Source organism: Vicugna pacos, chromosome 3, assembly GCF_048564905.1.
Source record: "Vicugna pacos chromosome 3, VicPac4, whole genome shotgun sequence".
Taxonomy (NCBI): domain Eukaryota; kingdom Metazoa; phylum Chordata; class Mammalia; order Artiodactyla; family Camelidae; genus Vicugna; species Vicugna pacos.
This window is the reverse complement of record NC_132989.1, coordinates 1,810,971-1,831,444: the sequence shown is the minus strand read 5'-3', so window position 1 is coordinate 1,831,444 and position 20,474 is coordinate 1,810,971. Positions and strand designations below refer to the sequence as shown.

General features: G+C 40.0%; 2 protein-coding genes across 4 annotated transcripts in view; both read left to right on the top strand.

Moving 5' to 3' along the window:
* Window positions 1-20,474, top strand: part of LOC116277821 (olfactory receptor 2H2-like) — a 55,469-nt gene that overhangs the window by 17,683 nt on the left and 17,312 nt on the right. Inside the window, exon 1 of one of the 2 annotated variants that reach the window (XM_072952650.1) lies at window positions 18,625-18,644. The exons of the other annotated variant lie outside the window; for it this stretch is intronic. The gene's annotated coding sequence lies outside the window, so the exon portion shown is untranslated. Of the gene's footprint in view, window positions 1-18,624; window positions 18,645-20,474 lie in introns of those variants that run through there. 2 annotated transcript variants of the gene reach the window in all.
* The window catches only part of LOC102529025 (olfactory receptor 2B11), a 51,971-nt gene that overhangs the window by 27,484 nt on the left and 4,013 nt on the right, over window positions 1-20,474 (top strand). The window contains exon 1 of one of the 2 annotated variants that reach the window (XM_072952644.1): window positions 18,534-18,644. The exons of the other annotated variant lie outside the window; for it this stretch is intronic. The gene's annotated coding sequence lies outside the window, so the exon portion shown is untranslated. Of the gene's footprint in view, window positions 1-18,533; window positions 18,645-20,474 lie in introns of those variants that run through there. 2 annotated transcript variants of the gene reach the window in all.

Genomic DNA, 20,474 nt, shown 5'->3' with positions numbered 1-20,474 from the left:
TTAGAGGTGAACAATTTCAATGACAGAATACCGGAGCAAGGTCCATAAGGCCAGTCCTACCCATTAGCTCAAAAGTTTTGTTCACTCTGCCTTCTTCCCCTGTTGGTATCTATTTAAACTTGTTTCAAGTTGGTCTTTTGTTACTGTTTCACTCACCTGCACCTACAGACCTAACAAAAACATTATGAGTACTTGCTGGGGAGAAGCTTGTGGTCATTCTCAGCATCGCCAGGGAAGGCTTGCAATGCTTGATTTGTCACTGTGATAAAACAGAACGACACAGAGGTTTTCTGTTCATATTGGCTATTATTTCATGAGGAGATTAAACAGGGTGATATGATGTGTGTGTGTATATGTAGGGTCAGGGGATGCCCTGGGATCGGCCCAGCTAGGAGTGAGGAAGCAAACAGAACATCATCTCTCCTAATCTACCTGTCTTAGGTCCAGTTTGTTAGAATTTGGTGCATTCAGTTGTTTCTGAATTGGATGCAGTAGCTCTGTTTTTAAACGGAGTTAGAGTACGGGTCGGCATTGGGAACCTCCTTATTCTGGTGCCCTAATAGATATAAACCCTAGTAGAACTATTATAAATATAATTATAAATCCAACAAAGGACCAAAGATACAGAAATAAGGCTCATTGCTACAACAAAACTCATATCAAAATCCTCACTATTGTTCTTCCCAGAAAGCAGAAGACCTAAGAATCTGTCATCCTTTCTTACTTCAATTCCAGAGATTAGCCAGGAGTTTTCTCAGGGATTAGGCAGCTAATTCTGGTCCCTTTTAGTTTCTGGATCTTGCGAAGGAAATTCCAGCAAAAACTCTGATGAGGGATGGAACACACACAAAAAAAATCTCTGCCCCATTGAAGTTTTAAAATGAAACTTTAAGTTTCTAAGCTTAAAAGAATAAAATAGTTAACTGTGGGCAAAAACAATCAGGACTGGCCAGCGGTGGCATCTTTTCTTAGCTGAGTGGGTGAGGTTGCATAGTGCCACGTTTCAAATCAGCATGTTTTATCTCACATCCATAAATACAGGTACCCTAAGGTTAAGGAGATGGCAGATGATCCCCCAGGGATGAAAGGAAGCACACTTATTTCAAAGGGCTTTAAAAAACATTATGTCATTTTATTGGTGCATAACAAGGGGACAGGAAGACAGCTCTAATACCCGCCACCTTGGGAATTTGGAATAGTCTGGAGACCTGAAGACAGACATCAGTTTGTTTACAGAGCTAAGACTTCAGGGACTGGTGTCCTCATCTAGAGATTGGCTCAGGCTCCCACATGTGAAGGCTGAACTCACCAGGGAGATTGTATGGAAAATTCCCAAACATGGGACTCAGGTTTTCTTGAAGAGAGATTTGATTTCTGGGTTTTATGTAACAATGAGAGTAGATCAATTTCTTATTTTGATCTTATAATCACAAAGTTAAAACTATGAAATTGTGGAGAGCTAGGAAATGCCAAAGAGCTGAATCCACACCTTTCAATATGGGAAAGAATAGGGTAACGGAGATACTGATTTGGGAATTCTGACCTAAGAATTCTCACTGCCATGTTGAGAAGCCAAGAGAAAAGTCACTTTTCCCCTCTACTACACCCAGTGTGTCATCTGCAAGAATGGTGTCACATCTTGAGGATGGTGTTCAGCCAGTTCCGTCTAGATCAAGTGACTGGATGGTGTCTCTGACCCTCCCCTTCCCATATTCTCAGTGCATATGTCTTTCCAGGGGCTAAGGTTACCTTGTTTTGCCTCCTGCAGACCTCCCAAACAGAAACATGGGATGGGAATGTCAGTCTTCCATACAACTGGCAAAAATAATTTGATTACAATGTTTTATTTAGCTCTTCAAAATGGCAGGCACCACCTCTTGTAATAAGACAGGAATCTCTTTGAGAAGTTGCAGAAAACAGAATATATCTGATCTTCTTGGATTCCAGCTGCTCATACTTTATTAATTTAAAAGATACAGTCCTGCATATGGCTTGAAAAAGATTATAATTTTATATATAAAGGAATTAATTTCCAGTTACGTTGTGACTTACTCAAGGTCAGATTGCTCGTGGCTAGTGGCTGCCAAGTCTAGAACGGGCCATCAGACCTTCTTAATTCACAATCTTTCCATGAAATCAGATGAAATGCAACTATTACACATTGAGGTAAAAGATGATTAGTCATTAGATTCAAACTATGTTTTTCAGGCTACAAATTACAAGTTCAAGTCCTTTTTCATAAAAGCATGTGTTCACTGCATGGGATCCTTTCTTTTCTCGGACTTTAAAAACAGGAGGCCTATGGAAAACTGGAGAGAATTTTTGTTTTTGGACCTTAATACAACATCCTTTCTCATCTGCAGTATTTTTTTCTTGATTCAGCATTTTTCTTTATGAGATAGGTAAAGTCCATCACAAAACAGTCTGTGACAGAAAAGGAATTAAACTGATTCATACACCTAGTTACCATACACTTAAATAATATATCCTTATTTCAGAAGCTTATGAAGCTTTTAAACATTCAATTAAGCACTTTCTGAGAACTGTGGTAAACCTATATTTTTTACCAAGAAAACAAATACTGCTAAAGTTCTTCATCTTTCTAAACTTTAAGCTGGGTTTGTGAATTTGTTTGTACATCTTTAAGTGTAGCTGTATTTTTTTTCTGCATAACTCTACAATTTTCTATATGTATATTTCTTTGTGTCTATTTATAAATAGATTAAGATTCATATAAAATAAGTTTAATTTGGGTACCAACAATTTTGCTAGAGTATTGTGATTGTTAGTGATTTTTCCTAATTCCTGTGAAGTCTGCATCTTGTTATTTGAATACATCTGTTTACATCCATTTCCATTTGTTTGAGTACGTAGGAGTCCCATTATAAAATTTACATTCTATATCCTTAGGACCAAAATCCTATACATATTTAGAACTTATAGGAATTTTGTAGAAATATGGTCCTTAAACAGTAATAGCAATAATGAGACAAATGAAAAGTCATTCAGGGAGCTGACTGACACTGGTCTCCCTAGGTTTGGCTCTGATTCTTCCTGTAGCAAGCTACAAGACATGGTCAAGTCACTTGTAATCTCCAGGTTGTCAGTTCTCAAAGTGTGGTCCTAAGGCCAGTAGTATCAGTTATCTACCTGGGGATTTGATAGAATTTATTTTTCTTTTACTCATGTCATTTTTCTGGATTTGAGATATAACTGACATAAAATACTCTGTAAGTTGAAGATGTACGGTGATGATTTGATACACATATACTGTGAAATGATTACTGCAATAGAATTAGTTAACACTTCTATCACAATAGTTAGTTCTCACACACACACACACACATTCCAGAACACAGACACGTACAGAGGAATAGCCAGGTAAAGACACAGGGAGAAGATAGCTATATATAAGCCAATGATAATGGCTTCATAGGAAACTAACTTTGCCAACACCTTGATCTCAGACTGGCAGCCCCCAGAACTGTGAAAAAAAATGAATTTCTGTTGTTTAAGCCACGCAGTTTGTGAAAGTTTGTTATGGCAACCCTAGCAAACGATTATACACAGCTATACAGAAAAATGAACAAAGATAGTTGATTTACAACAAATATATGTAAGAAGCTCACTTATGTGGGTTACTGTTCTAAAGGTTTTACATAAATGAACTTGTTGAATCAGCACAACAGCATGTTGAGATTCATATGATTAGACAGCGAAGAAATAAGACATTTCTGCCATTGTAGAGAGTTCTATTCAACGGCATTACTCCACCTGCTCGTAGTGACCAGATTTTGCTGGGGATTAGAGTCCACAAAACCCCATTATAAAAGGAGGTATGATTTATAGTCTGAAGAGCCATTTCTTGTTCAGAAAGTAAAATGAAAGCCATTTCCTTCATGCACAGACAAGCTCTTTGTGAGGTTCAATCAAGTTTCTTGCAAGGTTCCATCGGACAGAGCAGCAGCTCAGAAGTCCTGTAGGAAACCTTCCCAAGAGGCTGTCAGTTTCTCCTACGCTTATTCTACCAAATGTACAGTGATTCCTACAGCTCAAAACAAATTAATTTAGAAGTAAAAATAATAGACTCCATTGTAACTGCAATATTAGCTAATTGTGACACTACTTGCTGTTCTCAAACTACTCTTTTCATAGTTTTTTTTTTGGTGGGGGGAGGTATTTTTTACTTTTATTATCTTCAAGTGGGGAGGACCTTTGAGATATTTTTTTAAATTTTATTTTGAGTTACAGTCAGTTTACAATGTTGTGTTAATTTCCAGCGTAGAGCACAATTTTTTAGTCATACATGAACATACATATATTCATTTTCACATTCTTTTTCACTGTGAGCTACCATAAGATCTTGTATATATTCCCCTGTGCTATACAGTATAAACTTGTTTATCTATTTTATATATATACTTGTCAGTATCTACAGATTTTGGACTCCAGTCTGTCCCTTCCCATCCACCTCCCCACTGGCACCCACAAGTCTGTATTCTATGTCTGTGAGTCTGTTTCTGTTTTATACTTAAGTTCATTTGTCTTCTTTTTTTATTTATTTTTATTTATTTTTATAGATTCCACATATGAGCGATATCATATGGTATTTTTCTTTCTCTTTCTGGCCACTTCATTAAATATTATGTTTTAAATCCTAGGTGTCATAAATAAATTATTAATAATTTTGACTACATAAGAATATTTTAAATCTCTGCAAGGAATAGGACAAAAAAAGTAAAAAAAAAATAGGAAAAACTTTCACAACTCTTAATAAAACAAAAAGATAATTTTCCTAATATATGAAAAGCATCTACAAATCAATAAGCAAAAGATGAATAACCCCGTAGAAGAGTGGGCAAAGGATATGAACAGTTTTTACTAAGAAAAATTTTCATAGTTATTTTTAGTGGTTCTTCAGATAGATTCTCAGAATCCTCCTTCCTGATTGAAATTAAAGAAGTCCTGCTTTTAGCCCACAAAGGAGACTGATTTTCAAAAACAGCAGAAATGTCACCAAGATGATAAAATAGGAAGTCCCACACTTTATTTCTCCACAGAAGCGCCAGTTTAGCAATGATATTTGAAAGGTTCAGATTCCGATTAAGATTTCAGTCATCAAGGCAAGCACAAAACCGAGGACTACAACATTGGGATGGGTAAGAACAGTTACAGTAATCCTGCATCAGCGTCCCCCTCCGCCACCACCACAAGTCGACAGGCTCAGGCACCAAGAAAGACTGTCTCAGCCCACAACTTCTTTCTCCCTCTGGGAAAAAAAAGAAAAGAAAAAGAGTGGGATACATGTCCAATGATCAGGCTTCCCTGTGCACTGCTCAAGGAGCGGGTTTCTGTCTCACTTCACAAGGAGCGCTGAAGAAAACGTCACAATTTGGTTGCCCGGGGCAGCTAAGAACAAAAGAAAAAGAGATGGGTGGCTTGCTGCGGTCAGCACAGCTCTCTGTAAAGCTGAGATAAATAGCACAGCCTGAGGCTTCTCCTCCTTTTCATCTGCCTTTCAGTGCTCTGCCCCAGGAGCTGCCTTCTGTCTCACCTCACTGGGGGTGCTACTGAATAGTTTGATAGGGGTAGCTGAAAACAAAGAAAAGAGGATATGTGTCTTGCTGTGGTGGCACAGCTCTGCAAGATTACCAAGAGAGAAAGAAGAGCCAAGTGTGTCTACAGTGTCCCAGCTCATGTTTCAATAGCCCGACACCGGAGGGAGCAAGAGGTTATGAACTTCTGAAACAAACCAAAACAAACCCAAACAGTAAATCCCTCTAATTGATAATCTGTAAACATGAATCTAGATAACACACATGCATAAAAAAAACTTGAGAGGCTCCCCAAATCTCACAGTAGGAAGATTGGTGAAGGTCTTTCCTTATTGAAGCCAGTCCGCAAAGACTGGGAGAGGTGGCTATTTCTTCAAATGCACAAACATCAGTGCAAACCATGAATTGAGGGAAACGCAACACTATCAAAGGAACAAAATAACCCTCCAATAATTAACCCTGAAGAAACAGAGGTCTGTGAATTTCCCGACAAAGAGTTCAAACATGTTGTTTTCAAGAAGCTCAGTGAGTTACTAGAAAATGAAAGAGAATCAGGAAGGAAGTACCATGCAACATAGGTTGTTCCCGATTTTAGTCCCCTCACACACAAAAAAACAACTAGCAACTATTTATAGACAGAACACCATTGACAAAATTCCAGAACATGGCGGAGAGGTTAAAGCACTCTCCTGGAACACAGAGACTAAGAAGAATCACACTAGAAGGGTAAGAGGAGCAGCTACACTCTGACCACATCACCCCTCCCTCAGGATGGCACAGCTCTGTATCACGAGGGCCCCCTGGACCTATGGTTTCTCCTGTGGGAAAAAGAGAACCCAAGACATCCAGTTTTCCCGGCGTTTCAGAACCCTTCTCTGGAGGCCCACTCAAGTCTTGCCTGATGGGATTAGTGAAAATGTCTGCAAAGTTTGACCACTGGAAATCAGATAAAGATGGAAAATGAGGGCAAGGCTTACAGCAACAAGTGCTCAGATATCGATGAAGCAAATTCCTGCCAGCAGCAGCACTGAGATCCTGGCCAGTCGTCTTGCCCATCTGCAGAGCTGACCTGGGGATAACATCTGTCCAGGGAGCTCAGTTGGCCATTCTGCCTGGTTTGCATCCCTAACCAACAGACTGAACTGACCACCGAGCCCATTCTTTGTCTCTACCGAGGCCAGAAGGAAAATTCACAACCCTGCACAGTTGTTAAGCACAGCCTCTAGTCTTAGAACTCCAAAAAGCATGGCCACAAACATCCAGCAGCCTCAGAGCATATTCTATGGCCCTCCTGGACATGGAGCCAAGCCAGCAGACATGCCAAACTCTTGAACACAGCCTCGACTCTTGCATTACCAGGGACCCAGCCACAGAGCCCAGTCTACAAACCCACCCAGGAGTGAAGCCCTAGCCCGTGATCCTACCTGGTTACTGGACACAGCCTGTAGCCTTACCCAGTGATCTTGCCTGGGCAGCAACTGCACTTGACCACCGAGCAGTCTCTAACCCCACTCTGCTGCAGCATACAGGTGGTACCCTCCTCCTGATGGCAGATCGTGGCTAGCAGCCTCTCCCAGAAGGAAAGCACAGCCTAGAAGGAACCACAGTGAGCCAGGTAGGAGGGGTAGAGATATCAGTGTAGTCAAGAACTTGCAACCAAGAGTAGTCTAACCAGCAAGGCTATCGTTCCGGTTTGAAAAATAGATAAAGATGAGCAAAAGCTAAATGAATTCAGCAATACTAAACCAGATTTACAAGAAATGTTAAAGGGACTTTTCTAAGCAGAAAGGAAAAAAAATAGAAATATAAAAATTGTGAAAAGAAAAATCTCATTTGCAAAGATAAATCATATACAATAAAGATAGTTACTCCTGGGAATACATCTGGGAAAAAATGAAAACACTAAATCAAAAAAATCACATGAACCCCAGTGTACACACCAGCACTATTTAGAATAGCCAAGACATGGAAACAACCCAAGTGCTCAACAACAGACAGATGGATAAAATTGTTGTATATAAATACAATGGAATATTACTCAGACATAAGAAGGAATGAAATTCTACCACATTAATATTCACTAATATTATGCTTAGTGAAATAAGTCAGACAGAGAAAGACAAATATTGCATGGGACCACTTACATGTGGAATCTAAAAATAATACAAATGAATGTACATGTAAAACAGAAATAAACTCACAGATACAGAAAAGAAAGTAGTAGTTACCAAAAGAAAGAGGGAAGGAGGGAGGGGCAAGATAAGGATACAGGACTAAGAGAGACAAACTACTATATATAAAATAGATATGAAACAAGAATATGTTATATAGCACAGGGAATGATAACCATTATCTTGTAATAACTTATAATAGAGTATAATCTGAAAAATTCGGAATCACTGTGCTATACACCTGAAACTAATATAATATTGTAAATCAACTGTACTTCAATAAAAATAAATAAAATAAGTAAAAATATAAGTCAAATGCATAGAAACAAAAATTAGCATGGTGATTACCAGAGGCTGGGGTCATGGTGGGGATTGGAGAATGGGGAAATGTTGGTCAGAAAGTGCAAACTTCCAGCTAGAAGATGAGTAAGTTTTGGGATCTGATGCACAGCACTGTGATTATACTTTAAAACAACTGTATCATGTATTTGAATGTTGCTAAGAGAGAACAGATGTTAAAAGTTCTCACCGCAAAAGGAAAAGCTAATTAAAATATAAATAAATAAAATCTAGGACTTGGAGAATGAAGAAATTAATATACAAGAATACGTAGGCACTGTTAATAGCTTTAATGTCCTTCACTGATATTGCGGATTCAACCTTGGGCAGAAGATTCTTATTTAAATACTGAGCCTACAACTGCAATTAAAAGAAGATTAATTCAGGCTGTAACTAAGACAATCACCCTGACTTTAGACTTCTGGAAAAGGAATCTATTCACCTTTCTCAGGGTCTCTTCTCCTCCCCAGTCAATTTTTTTATTTATTCTATTTCCAGAAAATTCTGTATCTTCCCCACCCCGAAAAATATTAGTGTAATCAATATCTGTGATGCTGGAAATTGTTACATGACAACTCTGTATCATGGCCCATCCTAGTAAAATTTTGCAATATAAAATAAAAATGAGATAGTATTATAAAAACAGATTAAGGAGAGAAGCATATCTGAGCAATGTGTACACGGGGCTTTTAAACTACACCACACTGTAACTGTCACTTGGCAAATTTCGAGGATAACTTCAGATTGTTGGAGGGTGGAGCAATGGTGATTGCATTGCGCATGATAAAAGAATTGAAGGGAAATCTCATCTCACAATTGAGTGATGGTGAACTGAGTTTGGGAAGTACTAGGTTTGAGATACTGGTGGGGCACTCCAGAAGAAATCTTCTGTAAGATGGAGGGATTTGAGATGAGAATAAAATTATACATTTTGAAAATTCATAATGAAGTAAGCCAGAAAGAGAAAGAAAAATACCTTATGAGATCACTCATATGTGGAATCTGAGAAAAAAAGAAAAGAAAATGACAAATGAACACAAATACAAAACAGAAACAGACTCACAGACATAGAATACAAACTTGTGGTTGCGGGGGGTGGGGAGATAGACTGGGAGTTTGAAATTTGTAGATACTGACAGGTATATATAGAATAGATAAACAAGAGTATACTGTATAGCACAGGGAAATATATACAAGTTCTTGTGGTAGCTCACAGAGACAAAGAACAAGACAATCAATATATGCATGTTCATATATAACTGAAAAATTGTGCTCTACACTGGAAATTAACATGACATTGTAAACTGACTATAACTCGATAAAATAAAATTAAAAAAGAAAAAGAAAATTCATAGCCTACATAGAAATGGCACTATTTTGGGAAGAATGTGGGGAAACACAGAAGAAAATAGGAAAGATGAGATGGAAAGAAAGGAAAGGGTGAAAAAAAGGAGAAAGAAGTAAAAGAATAAGAAAAAAATGAATCAGTGAAAACCACGAAAACAAGATTTAGATAAAAAAGAAAGAGAAAGGGGATTGTGTAAAATAAACTACCAGTTGACAGCCTCTTCCCCAAAGAGAGAGTCTGTACTGTTACATAACTATAATCACACCCCCAACCTCTATGCTGGCTAGCACCCAGGTATTCTTCACCCAACTGAACTGAAAGGAAACATTAGATAGTGTCTCCTTTGAAAACTTTTATGGAAGAGTCGAAGGATTGCATGCCCCTTCCTTTATGACATGAAAGCAGTACGCCGTTAAAAGCTGAGTTGATTGGGCTCCATGTAGACTTTCTCATCATATCTAGCATATTCTAGTTCTAGCCCTACTTCAGGAGCAACCATCAGGGCCACATTTATACAGGAGGAGCCCCACCTTTTAAGAGTGTCTCATAACAATTATGGAGATTATCCCATCAGCATAGTTTGTGGTTTCATGATGTTGCCGTGGAGTGATTGGAGCATAAAAGCTGCTTATCCTCTAGACCTTGTCTGTCTCCTTCCAGCCAAGCATGAGGTACATGTCCTGGAAGGAGAAAACATGAGTTTCCCCAGCACAAGTTTGTTGTTGGACTTCTCAGATCATCTGTGGCTGGAAATGCCCCTCTTTGGAGTGATCCTGGTCTCCTACATCCTCACTCAGTAAGAAGAGTGAGTTCACACATTTGTAGGAGGGTAAACGACACCATCTTTTCAAATTATTTTCTGTAACAGTTCCCCTTTGCTGGATAGCCTCCAAGAAACTTTGCTGAAAAACTTTTGTACGGACCCTAACAAGCTTTTTAAGTAAGACTTCATCGGGTTCGTCACACCTCCTTCCCAAACTATTCTAACCTCTCCTGTCTCTGAGCATCCCAGGCGCTCTCTCTTTCTCAAACATTTTATCACCCTGTAATTTATCATATTCTTATTTCATTAATACCCTTACCATCTGTCTTAGATATTTTATCAAGATAATCATTCAAACCTCTGTGTAACAAATTTCCTTCACTTCTCTCAAGTAATTTATGACAGACATGATTCAATATACCTTTATATTTCTTACAAATGTTATGACCCAACATGTAAATTTATCTATTTTTCCCAGTTTTCTAAATGGCTTTAAAGATTAGTGACAGCCCTTTTCCACTGTGGAGTGACCAATAACTATTCGGCTCTAAATGCCTAAGACATACATAACATAGAGCAGTCATTGAATTCAGATTTGAACTGAGTTCATTAAGTACCAAGTGGTCTCCATTTATTAAGGATCAAGAAGCACGTCCATTTATTAAGAATCAAGAAGTAACGTCCCCTTTGAGTTTATCTTAGCCACCTGCCAAAGCCATAGACAACTCCCTTTGCTGGGTGACGCTTACTTTTAATCTCTTGTGACAAAGAAGGAGGTGAAGATTTTGGTTCACTAAGAGACTTGAAACAGTTGTATACTGCCACTCTGTTCTCTTCCCAGGATAGTATTTGAAAGTAGATACAACCTAAACTAGATTCAAGCCTCCCCTTTCTGAGCTGCCTTCTCTGTCCTGTGTATCTGGGCAGACATTGACTCCCCAGCCCAACATTTTGGTGATGGAGACAAACGCTTTGCTCACAATGAGGCATCTGTTTCAAGGTGGTGATGGCTTTGAAACTCTGACCCTCTCAGACCTTCCCTAGGGAGAGAAGACAGTCCTGTATGGTATCCAGTCAAAGTCCATTAGCTCATCTGAAGCAGGTTTGATGGACAGTTTGTCTCTTACCTATATAACTTTGAAGGGCAGCAGGCATACTTTTTTTATTTTTGCAGAAATTCTGAAAATGTGGCATGATCCATTTGTTGTAACTTTTGAAATACATCTTTCTGAGGGAAAAATACACAGAAAAATCTTGCTGCAAATTCCTTCATGTCACATCTTGAGCATAAACCAGAAACTCATCTCATACTCAGGGTCTCGGTGACACTTTTTTTAAAACCCACAAGAACTAGCCTATATAGAAAAGAAGTGATTGGGCAAGATAATCCTTACATCCACAATACATTCTCTGCCCTAACAAAGTCTCCCTGGAATGTCAAACATCCTTGGCCCACAAGGAATCAAAAGCCAAAACAGCAGAACGTCAATGGGTACTGTCGCCATCTCCAAGAGTTTTATTCATTCATCTGCATCCATCTCTGCTGTAGGAGTATTTCTGTTGTATGATGAGCGTTCAGGGCTCTGCGCTTTGACTCCTTGGATACATTCCTTTGGCTATTACTCTGCTATTAAAAGCCTGTGACTCTTTTCTTAGCTTTCCTTGGATATAGTCTAGGTACAAAGATTTCCACAGGCTACTTTGCTTGGTCTTGCTAACAGAAACATGTTTATAGTTAAAGTCGATCCCATCTGCTGATGACTCGTCACAACTGTTGGGTTGACTTTTCTAGCATGATTCTCAGAGGATGGGTTTGTCTTCACTTTATCTGCAAAGTCTCTGGGTGACTTACCATGACTCCCTGCTACAGACTGAATGTGTCCTCTAAAATTTTATATGTTAAAATGCTAAACTCCCCATGTGATGATATTTAAGGATGTGGCCTTTGGGAGGTAATTAGGTTATGAAGGTGGAGACTTCATGATGGGATTAGAATTCTTATAAGAAGTCACACAAGAGAGATGATTCTCTCTCTCTCTCTCCCTCTCTCTCTCTCTTTCTCTCTCTCTCGTACATAGTGAGAAAGTGGCCATCTATTACTTGGACTTTCCTGGCCAGAACCTTGATCTTGGACTTGGCCAGTCTCCAGACCATGAGAAATAAATCATTGTTTTTCAGGCTACCAAGTCTGTGGTGTTTGTTATCATAGCCTGAGCAGACTGAGACACTCTCTACACGTGTGCTATGAATGTCTCTCTCCCTTATGGTTGAAACACAAAGCCGGGGATATTCTGAGATTCAGGGGACATTTGAAAGGGCTTCCTGCCCACAGCAACAGTCTAACTCCAGAGAAAAGTTACACTGCTTCCATCGTGGGATAAAAGAAAGTTTCAAGAGATAACGTAAGAAATCTTATAATAAACATCGGGAAGTGAGCACTACATCAGAGGACACTGAGACACGAGACATGAGAAATAAATGAGAGGACAGGCGTCTGTACCTGAGTGATAGATCAGTGTCCCAGTGACCAACGGACACTAAGGTGATCTACTATGATGTAAATTTTGATGTTCCCTTTGATAGCTCAGCTGGTAGAGCAGAGGATTTTAAATTTTGATATATGTTCATAGCTTATATGTTTTAATTACCTTATTTGAGTATGAAAAATCTTTTCATAGGTTGCCCGCTATCTGAAAAACTACCACCTCATACTCCACACACTCTTAGTCCTTACATAACCCACAGAATAATACTAATGAAGTCAGACCACACAGCAATCCCACAATATTAATAATGCATTAACTTTGCTCATTTCTATCACCAGTGACCTGCAGTCTTGACCAACTACCACAAAAGCAAAGGTTTAACAGAGGTCAGTTGAGAGAATTACTGTAGAATTTCCCATTCCAAACACTATGGCCACTAAACCAATTATGCACAAAAGTCATCTGGACTCCAGCAGAATCGGTGGGAATGAAGACAGGCCAACCTACCAAGAAGAGGTTCAGAATCAGAAAGTTCAGGCAGCCTCTCAGCTTCTTCTAGATCCTAACGTCTAACGGTACTTAGGATGGGGTAGACAAAATGGGACTTTGTAAAGCAGATTCTTCCACACACAGATATTTAGATGCTTATAGTGGTGTGAAAAGATAATGCTGAGCTGAGTTGAGTTTTCAAGATGAGGAAGGAGGTGGGAGGGATGTTCCAAGAGAATAAAGAGCACCTAAAAGTGCATGGAATTGAAAGGGGAAAAAAAAACTGGCTTTTCCCAAGAATTATGAGAATTTTATTCCATCAGCATGTCAAGTATTTTAGGAATAATGGGAGGAAATAAGACTTATAACACTGGGGCCACCAATGTTAATAGTAGCATTATTTACAATTGCCAAGGTATGGAAGGAGCCTATGTGTCCATCAACAGGCTTAAGAAAATGCTATATACAATGGAATACTACTCAGCCATACAAAAGAGTAAAATTTTGCCATTTGCAGCAACATGGATGGACTTGGAGGGCATTATGCTAAGTGAGATAAGTCAGACAGGGAAAGGCAAATACCATATGATATCACTTATAAGTGGGATCTAAAAAATACAACAAACTAGTGAATATAATAACAAAAAAGAAGCAGACATAGATACAGAATAAACAAGTGGTTACTAGTAGGGGCTGAGAGGCAATATAGGGGTGGGGGAGTGGGAAGTACAAACTGTTGGGTGTAAGATAGGCTCGCGGATGTATTGTACAACATGGGGGATGTAGTCAATTATTACAATTATTTTGTAATAATTGTAAATGGAAAGTAACTTTTTAAAATTGTATTTAAATTTTTTAAAAAATTTAAGTCACAGGTAACACAACAGATTTTTTAAATAAACAATAATATTTTAAATATCAATTTTAAAAAAGAACACTGGGGCCATAGGGTGATAGTGAAAAGTTTTTTGGATTTGTGTGTGTGTGTGTGTGTGTGTGTGAATGGTACAGGTAAATGGAGATTCAGCTTATTTTTAGTAGGCTAAGCTATGTCCCTGGCACAGAAGCCATTGCAGGAGCCAAAACCCAGCAATTTTCTTCCCCAAATCATGATTCTCTAGGAGTAAATAAGAGGCAAGTAAAGTAAGACAATGATCTTTGAACAGTTTTGCTCATATGTTCCCTAGAGTTAACATCTGGGAGAGCAGACGCTTGTGCATTTTTAAGTTGGCTTCAGCCAACCTTTTTTCCAACATTTTAGACTGTTGCAAAGGAGTATGTTAATGGTGTATATTATTTAGCATGTATTTGCCTTAAATATGTTCATCAAACTTTGGATATGTAGGTTTAGTTTATTCAATTTTTTGAAAGCATCTCCTGTCTTACTCCATGACTTAGTCCTCAATTTCAAACCAGCCAGGCTGTTAGATTTACATTTCATCTGAAAAATCTGCCTTACTTATTTTTTTAATTAAGTGAGTGGGTTAAAAATGCATCCCTGTGGCACTGTTACCAAGTCTGGATTCTAATCTTGAAATAGATACTCTCAGAAAGATGAGAAATCGAGAAAACGTAAACCGACGTAGATTGATAGGTGTGGTTGCATGAGAGGGAGGAAGCCTGGGGATTCAGCATGTTTTGTCACCGTGAGAAAATCAGGCCACGCTGCCTTCAGTATTTCCCATCTGAGCTCTCTTGGGACTCTCTGCCGTAAATAATACTTTTCAAAAATTATCCCTTTGTTTTAATTAGCCCTTTGTTTGCAATATAAAGCAATTTTTCTTAGAACTATTCAGGATGGGTGTGAACTCTAGCTTCTGTCTCCTCAGCTCAGCAAGACCACGAGGGTGCAGTCGGCAGGGACAGAGGATGACTTGACTGTGTCTTGAGATCACAGTCCTGTACATCCCGTTGTCTGGCTGTAGTTGCTTCATAGCTTTTCACTTGGACTGTTCTGTCTTTGAGGAGGAGGTTAATACTGAGCGCTCAGATTACTGACCATCCCTCCACCTTCGTGTAGTCCCCAGAGTCCTGGTGTGATGGGACCTGGAAGACTCTTTCTGGGACGTGGAAGACAAGCTCTGGCTCGATCTGTGTTTTCTTGTCTGGAGTTTGACTTCTGTTTTCAAGAATGGCTTTAAAAACTATGTAAGAAATAAAGAATTCATTGTGAAAAAAATGAGAGGAATAAAAGGAAATTAAGTCCACTGTCAAAAAAAAATTCAAGATGGTGAAAGGAATGCCTGTTCAGCTGGTAAATGGAAAATGATTGGTTGTGAAAAGGGAGGTGGGGAAGGAGAACTGACAGCTTCTGAGCTTTCAGACAAATGCATTTCAGACAAATGAAATTGGAAGCACTCCTCTCATAGTATCTACCAAACATGATCTTTCCGTTTCTTCATAATACCTCTCATGCAGCCTTTGGGAATTTCGAACGTTATTTAACTTCAGAATGAAAGGTGATGCAGGACAGAAGCTGTCTGACTCTTGATCCTAGAAATTGTGGAAACAATGTTATCAGGAAGATAAACCGGTACTCGGGGAGAAAATCTTCCCAGCGCTATGCCCTGACTGTCTGAAATATTCCCCAGACGAATGGGAAGCTGCAGAGGCTACAATACACAGGGGACCTCAACAGACAGACTCAGAGTTGAAATTGTAACCAGAGAGCCTTAACTAAAACTGGAAATAGCATCATAAAAGTGTACTAGTAGCTCATTTTGCACTGGGATCACGGCTATGGAAAGGAAACTCACCAGGACTTCAGTGCCACAGACAGCTTGGAGGGGAGCAAGAGTCCTGCCGTAAAGAATGAGTGAGCTCTGGTCATTATGAGAGGTGATGGAGGCGACCAAGCTTACTGTGTGATTGACCACTTCACAATATGTACATGTGTCAAAAATCATCACATGGTACACCTTAAACATGTGCTGTGTTATATGTCAATTATATCTCAACAAATATAAAATAAAAAAAAAGTGAGATTTTTGACCAGTTCATGTGAAGGAATTTTCATGAGTTTAGCAAAAAAAACAAAGTGCCTAGAAACTATAACATTGCCCACCCTGGCTGTCTACCAAAAGATTGTTGTTTTTTTTTTTTGTTTTTTTTTTTTTGTCTTTCCATGTGACAAGTAAAACAGGCAGTGGAGACCATGTGTAGTAGTCAGAAAAAAAAATTCAAAAGTTCCTACTCTGTGCCAGTCACTGTTCTGAGTGCTTTACAAAAACCAACTCATTTTGCACTTGTAATAGACTATAGAGGTAATCCTGTGTTTCCGGTACTTTTTGGATCCCAAGTGAGACACGAGAGGTTGGTTAGGTAACCTGCTCAAATACACACAGAAAATGTGTAGCTGAGCTTGTTGCTTAAGCCTGTTCAGTACGCTCACTCTAACTGAATTCTGTGCTGCACAAGTTACTCTTCCTTTCTGATTTTACGACAGCCCTCACCTACCCTAAAGAGTTGAAAATAGAGAGACCTGATTTCCTGTTTTTGGACCATTTCCTCTAGTCTCCTGGTCTTCCAGGATTTACGGTTAATTGTAAGCATCCCAAGCTCACACTCTACATCAATTACCAGCTAACCCTTCAGGTGCTAATTAAACATCAGGGGTAACTTCCCAGCCAGAGGAGAGCAAGGCTGTCCTCCCAGTGTCTGGGGAGAAGGAGCAGAGCCCACATAGAAACAGATGGAGACAAGGAGGGCAAATTTCATCTGCAGGATGATTTTGAAATGAACAGGGAGCATGACATAGGATGATTTGTCACCTAAGAGCCTTATTCTCAGAAGTAGCCTTCACTACATAAGCACATAAGCTTGCTCCACTGAACCAGAATGTCTGTAGCTACCTTAGGGATCAACGATAGCACATCTGGAAACCACGGGGTCTCCCCAGTGAGTGTGTTGTGATGGAAGGCAGACAGACCTTTCTTCTAGACTGAGAATAATCTCTCCACACCTACTCAGAGGGCACAGCTCAGGTAAGGGTAAAGTCCCAGCAACTTCATCAGAGCAAACAGGTTGCTTCTTCCTAGACGTGGAGAACATTTCCAGTGACTCCATCCCTAAATGTCTCTACCCAACAACAAAAAAAAAAAAACACCACATGCTGCTAATACAGCCTCCATTCCTAACCAAGCCCTCTGTAGAAGCCAGGGAAACATGGAGGTAAGTGGTTGGTCCTCAACTCTTCAAATTGTGTACTTCAAGCTAGAAAAGACAGCCAGGAACAGAGAATAGGTTGCCCTTGCCTCTAGGTAGACCAGTGTTTGATACTCACTGGCAGTGTGGGTATTGCCCAGAGTAAATGAGACCCTGAGTCCCATTTCTGCTGCCTCTCAATATTTTGGACAATGCTGGGGTCAACAGTTGCAAGAGTAATATTAAGCCCTGCATGGCCATGGAAAGAGGAATCGAGCAAATAAAGCCAAACCCATTCCCAGAGAAAGCAAGCTGCTAGTGGCATTTTAGCAGCAAATTGAAATATTCAGAGAACATAAAGAAGCAGTGGGGTATGGGTGAGGGACCGGGTTTATGCAAGAGGCCATCCCTGTCTCAGGGACATGTGTCTGCTTGCAGAGGCTGGTGCCCTCCCTGTGTAGGCTTGTGTCCTCTGTAGTCCCAGAGCCCCATCACTGCTGCATTTCAGCTCCTCTCCTGCCCTTTTCCGGTCCCCGATACCACTGAAAGGGTGACTGATGGGGTTCAGGACTCTAAGCACCATCTGGAATAAGGAGTTCTTTGAAGGAAGAGGCCTTTATATTTGTTAACATAATCAGTAATGCTTTCATGAATTAAGTGCATGAATCATGCTGTCCAAATGCTGTGAATGACACAATGTGCGAGATTCTTGTTTTTAGAGAAAGCACAATCTTGGCAAAAAGTAAAAATTACCATACTGGGAATGAACAGCAAACAGTATAGCACGTTATTAAGTTTTTCATTAGGCCAGGTCTTCGGTATTTTTCGGCATGTTTAACAAAGAGTTGTCCTGGGTCAGGGGTTATGACATCTGGGGGCCTGTGAGGAGGTGTCCTCCCTTCTGGATAAACCAGTATCAGGGCGCTTAAATATCTCATCCCGTGGAGTCACGTTGCAGCTCTGAGCTAAGTGAGGAAGATGATCTTAACCTTTATGAACTGTTCCGTTTTCCCAGAGTTACTGAAATAGGACACAAGACAGGGAACATATAGTGCCTGGTAGCCGGACTGAGAGGTAGCATGCTCATTCAGTGCTGGTGTGTTTCCTTCCCCCCTCACTGTTTGCTAGGGGAAAAAATCTCTAAAAATAAAATATTTTGACAAGTTATACTTCAGGCCCCTTGTGGGAATATGGTTATTAATGCTCCTCAAACCTCTGTGTTTAGGAGTATAGGGGATGACACATAGTGAGGCATCAGTGAGAATGGCTTATGAAAAAAGCAGAAACTGAGCTCTGATGAAATAGCACTTCCTGGCTGGTGGATACATGATGGCAAAGGTCTGGCGCAGGGTGAGTGAGGCCTGTGGGTGCACCTGGGTGTTAACTATGCTGAAGGGGCTGGTGGCTTAAGAGTTAGCAGAACAAAGCCAAAGGGGGCAGAATGAGAGGGGAAGAGGCTAAAAGTATATTCTTCCTTATTGTGCTGGTTCACGCCTTCATTTTACTCTAATCAGAACGTCCACCCAAGAAGCAGCAGGTCACCAGAACAGAATTGGAAATACAAATAAATCATAAGAAAAGTCCTTTTTTTGTTGTTTTTGAGGAAAACATACCTATTAATATCAGTGAGGGAAGATAGTGTCATTCTTAAGCCTTGTCCCTGAAACTCAATCTGTAGTATAATTTTAGTTACGATCTTGGCAGTGAAACAGGGCTCTCAGCTGGTTAACTCAGTGATGGGAATTTTAGACTGGATTTTAGATTGAAGAAGGAGATCTTCAGAGCTAATAGGCAATAAGACCCTGTGGCCTAGTCCTTGTTTGCCTACCTCGTAAGTTTATTTTCAGATTTTTCTGTCTTGTTCTTTGGAGGAGGTAAAATGTTTGTCACCCCTCAAGGGGAAGTCCAGCATCCAGTGCCTGGCAGATAGATAGATAGATAGATAGATAGATAGATAGATAGATAGATAGATAGATAGATAATAGATAGATAGACCGACAGATAGACAGAGAGCAGAGAGAGAGAGAGAGAGATCAGAAGTTTTGTATATCATACAAGGAATGACATGGAGTTATGATTGCTGTAATTATATATTTCACAAGGTATATTAATATGTTCACATCTAGCCTGCCAGTAGGTATGGTGTAAATACTGTCATTAATATTCCCCATGGCAGCTGCTAAGAGAGAGAGAGAGGTGACATGGTCAGAAGAAACTGCAGGGAGTTTGATGTGAGAAGGGTACGACCCCTGCTGTTGCCTGGTAACTCGTTAAGGGGATGGGCTTTTATTTTTTTTAGGTAACTAATTGGAAGACTTAAAGATACCTTTGCTCTTAACACTTGACTCTTAGAAAGATGACTCTAATGTGAATGTGAGTGATGGGTTGGACAAGGAAGGGCCTGCCTGCACAGAGACAGTTGACAGGCTCTGAGAGGGGTCCAGACGACAGATCTGGCCCAGGATGACAGTGGCGAGAATACAGACAGCCCCCATGACCACACCGTTGTGCTGGAAGAATGAATAGAACAAAGTCACTAATGAAATGTAGTAAATGAGGAAAATGAAATGAGGAACAAAATATGATTAGAAATAACCTGAATATTTCAAGTCAGAGTGACTAATGCAGAGACAGCAAAAATTAACAAGGAGGTGCTGGTTGGAGGTTGGAGGAATGGCTGACAGGTTAAATTGAGGCTGCTTCAGTGAGTAATGTCAAAAGGGAAGATGGACGTCAGTGAATAAGGGACAGCTAGAGACAACAGGTCTGGAAGGATTCTGCCTGAGGGTGATTGTATCTAATGTGGAAATTACTGGGTTTACCCAAGGAGGTGAGGCAGCACCTTGGGAAACACATCTCTTGGGGTGGAAGAAATACAGAAGGATGTCAAGGGAGAGCAGAGGTCAGATCTGAAGCAGAGCTGTAAACGTGAAGCGCTGGAGAGCAAGGTGTCTGATGCAGGGTGAGAAGGGTCAGGCTGGGATGGCGTCCAGCTTCGCAGCCAAGGGGCTGTGTGTGTGTGTGTGCGCGCACATGCACACGCATCTGTGCCTGAACACGGAACTGAAAATTACACTGCAGCCTCTTCTCTGTCCCCTTACCACTTTCCTTCCTGTGACATGACTCTTCTCTTTCTGGCCTTCTCTTCTATCTTGGTCATTTGCCCAAATGCTGTAGCTG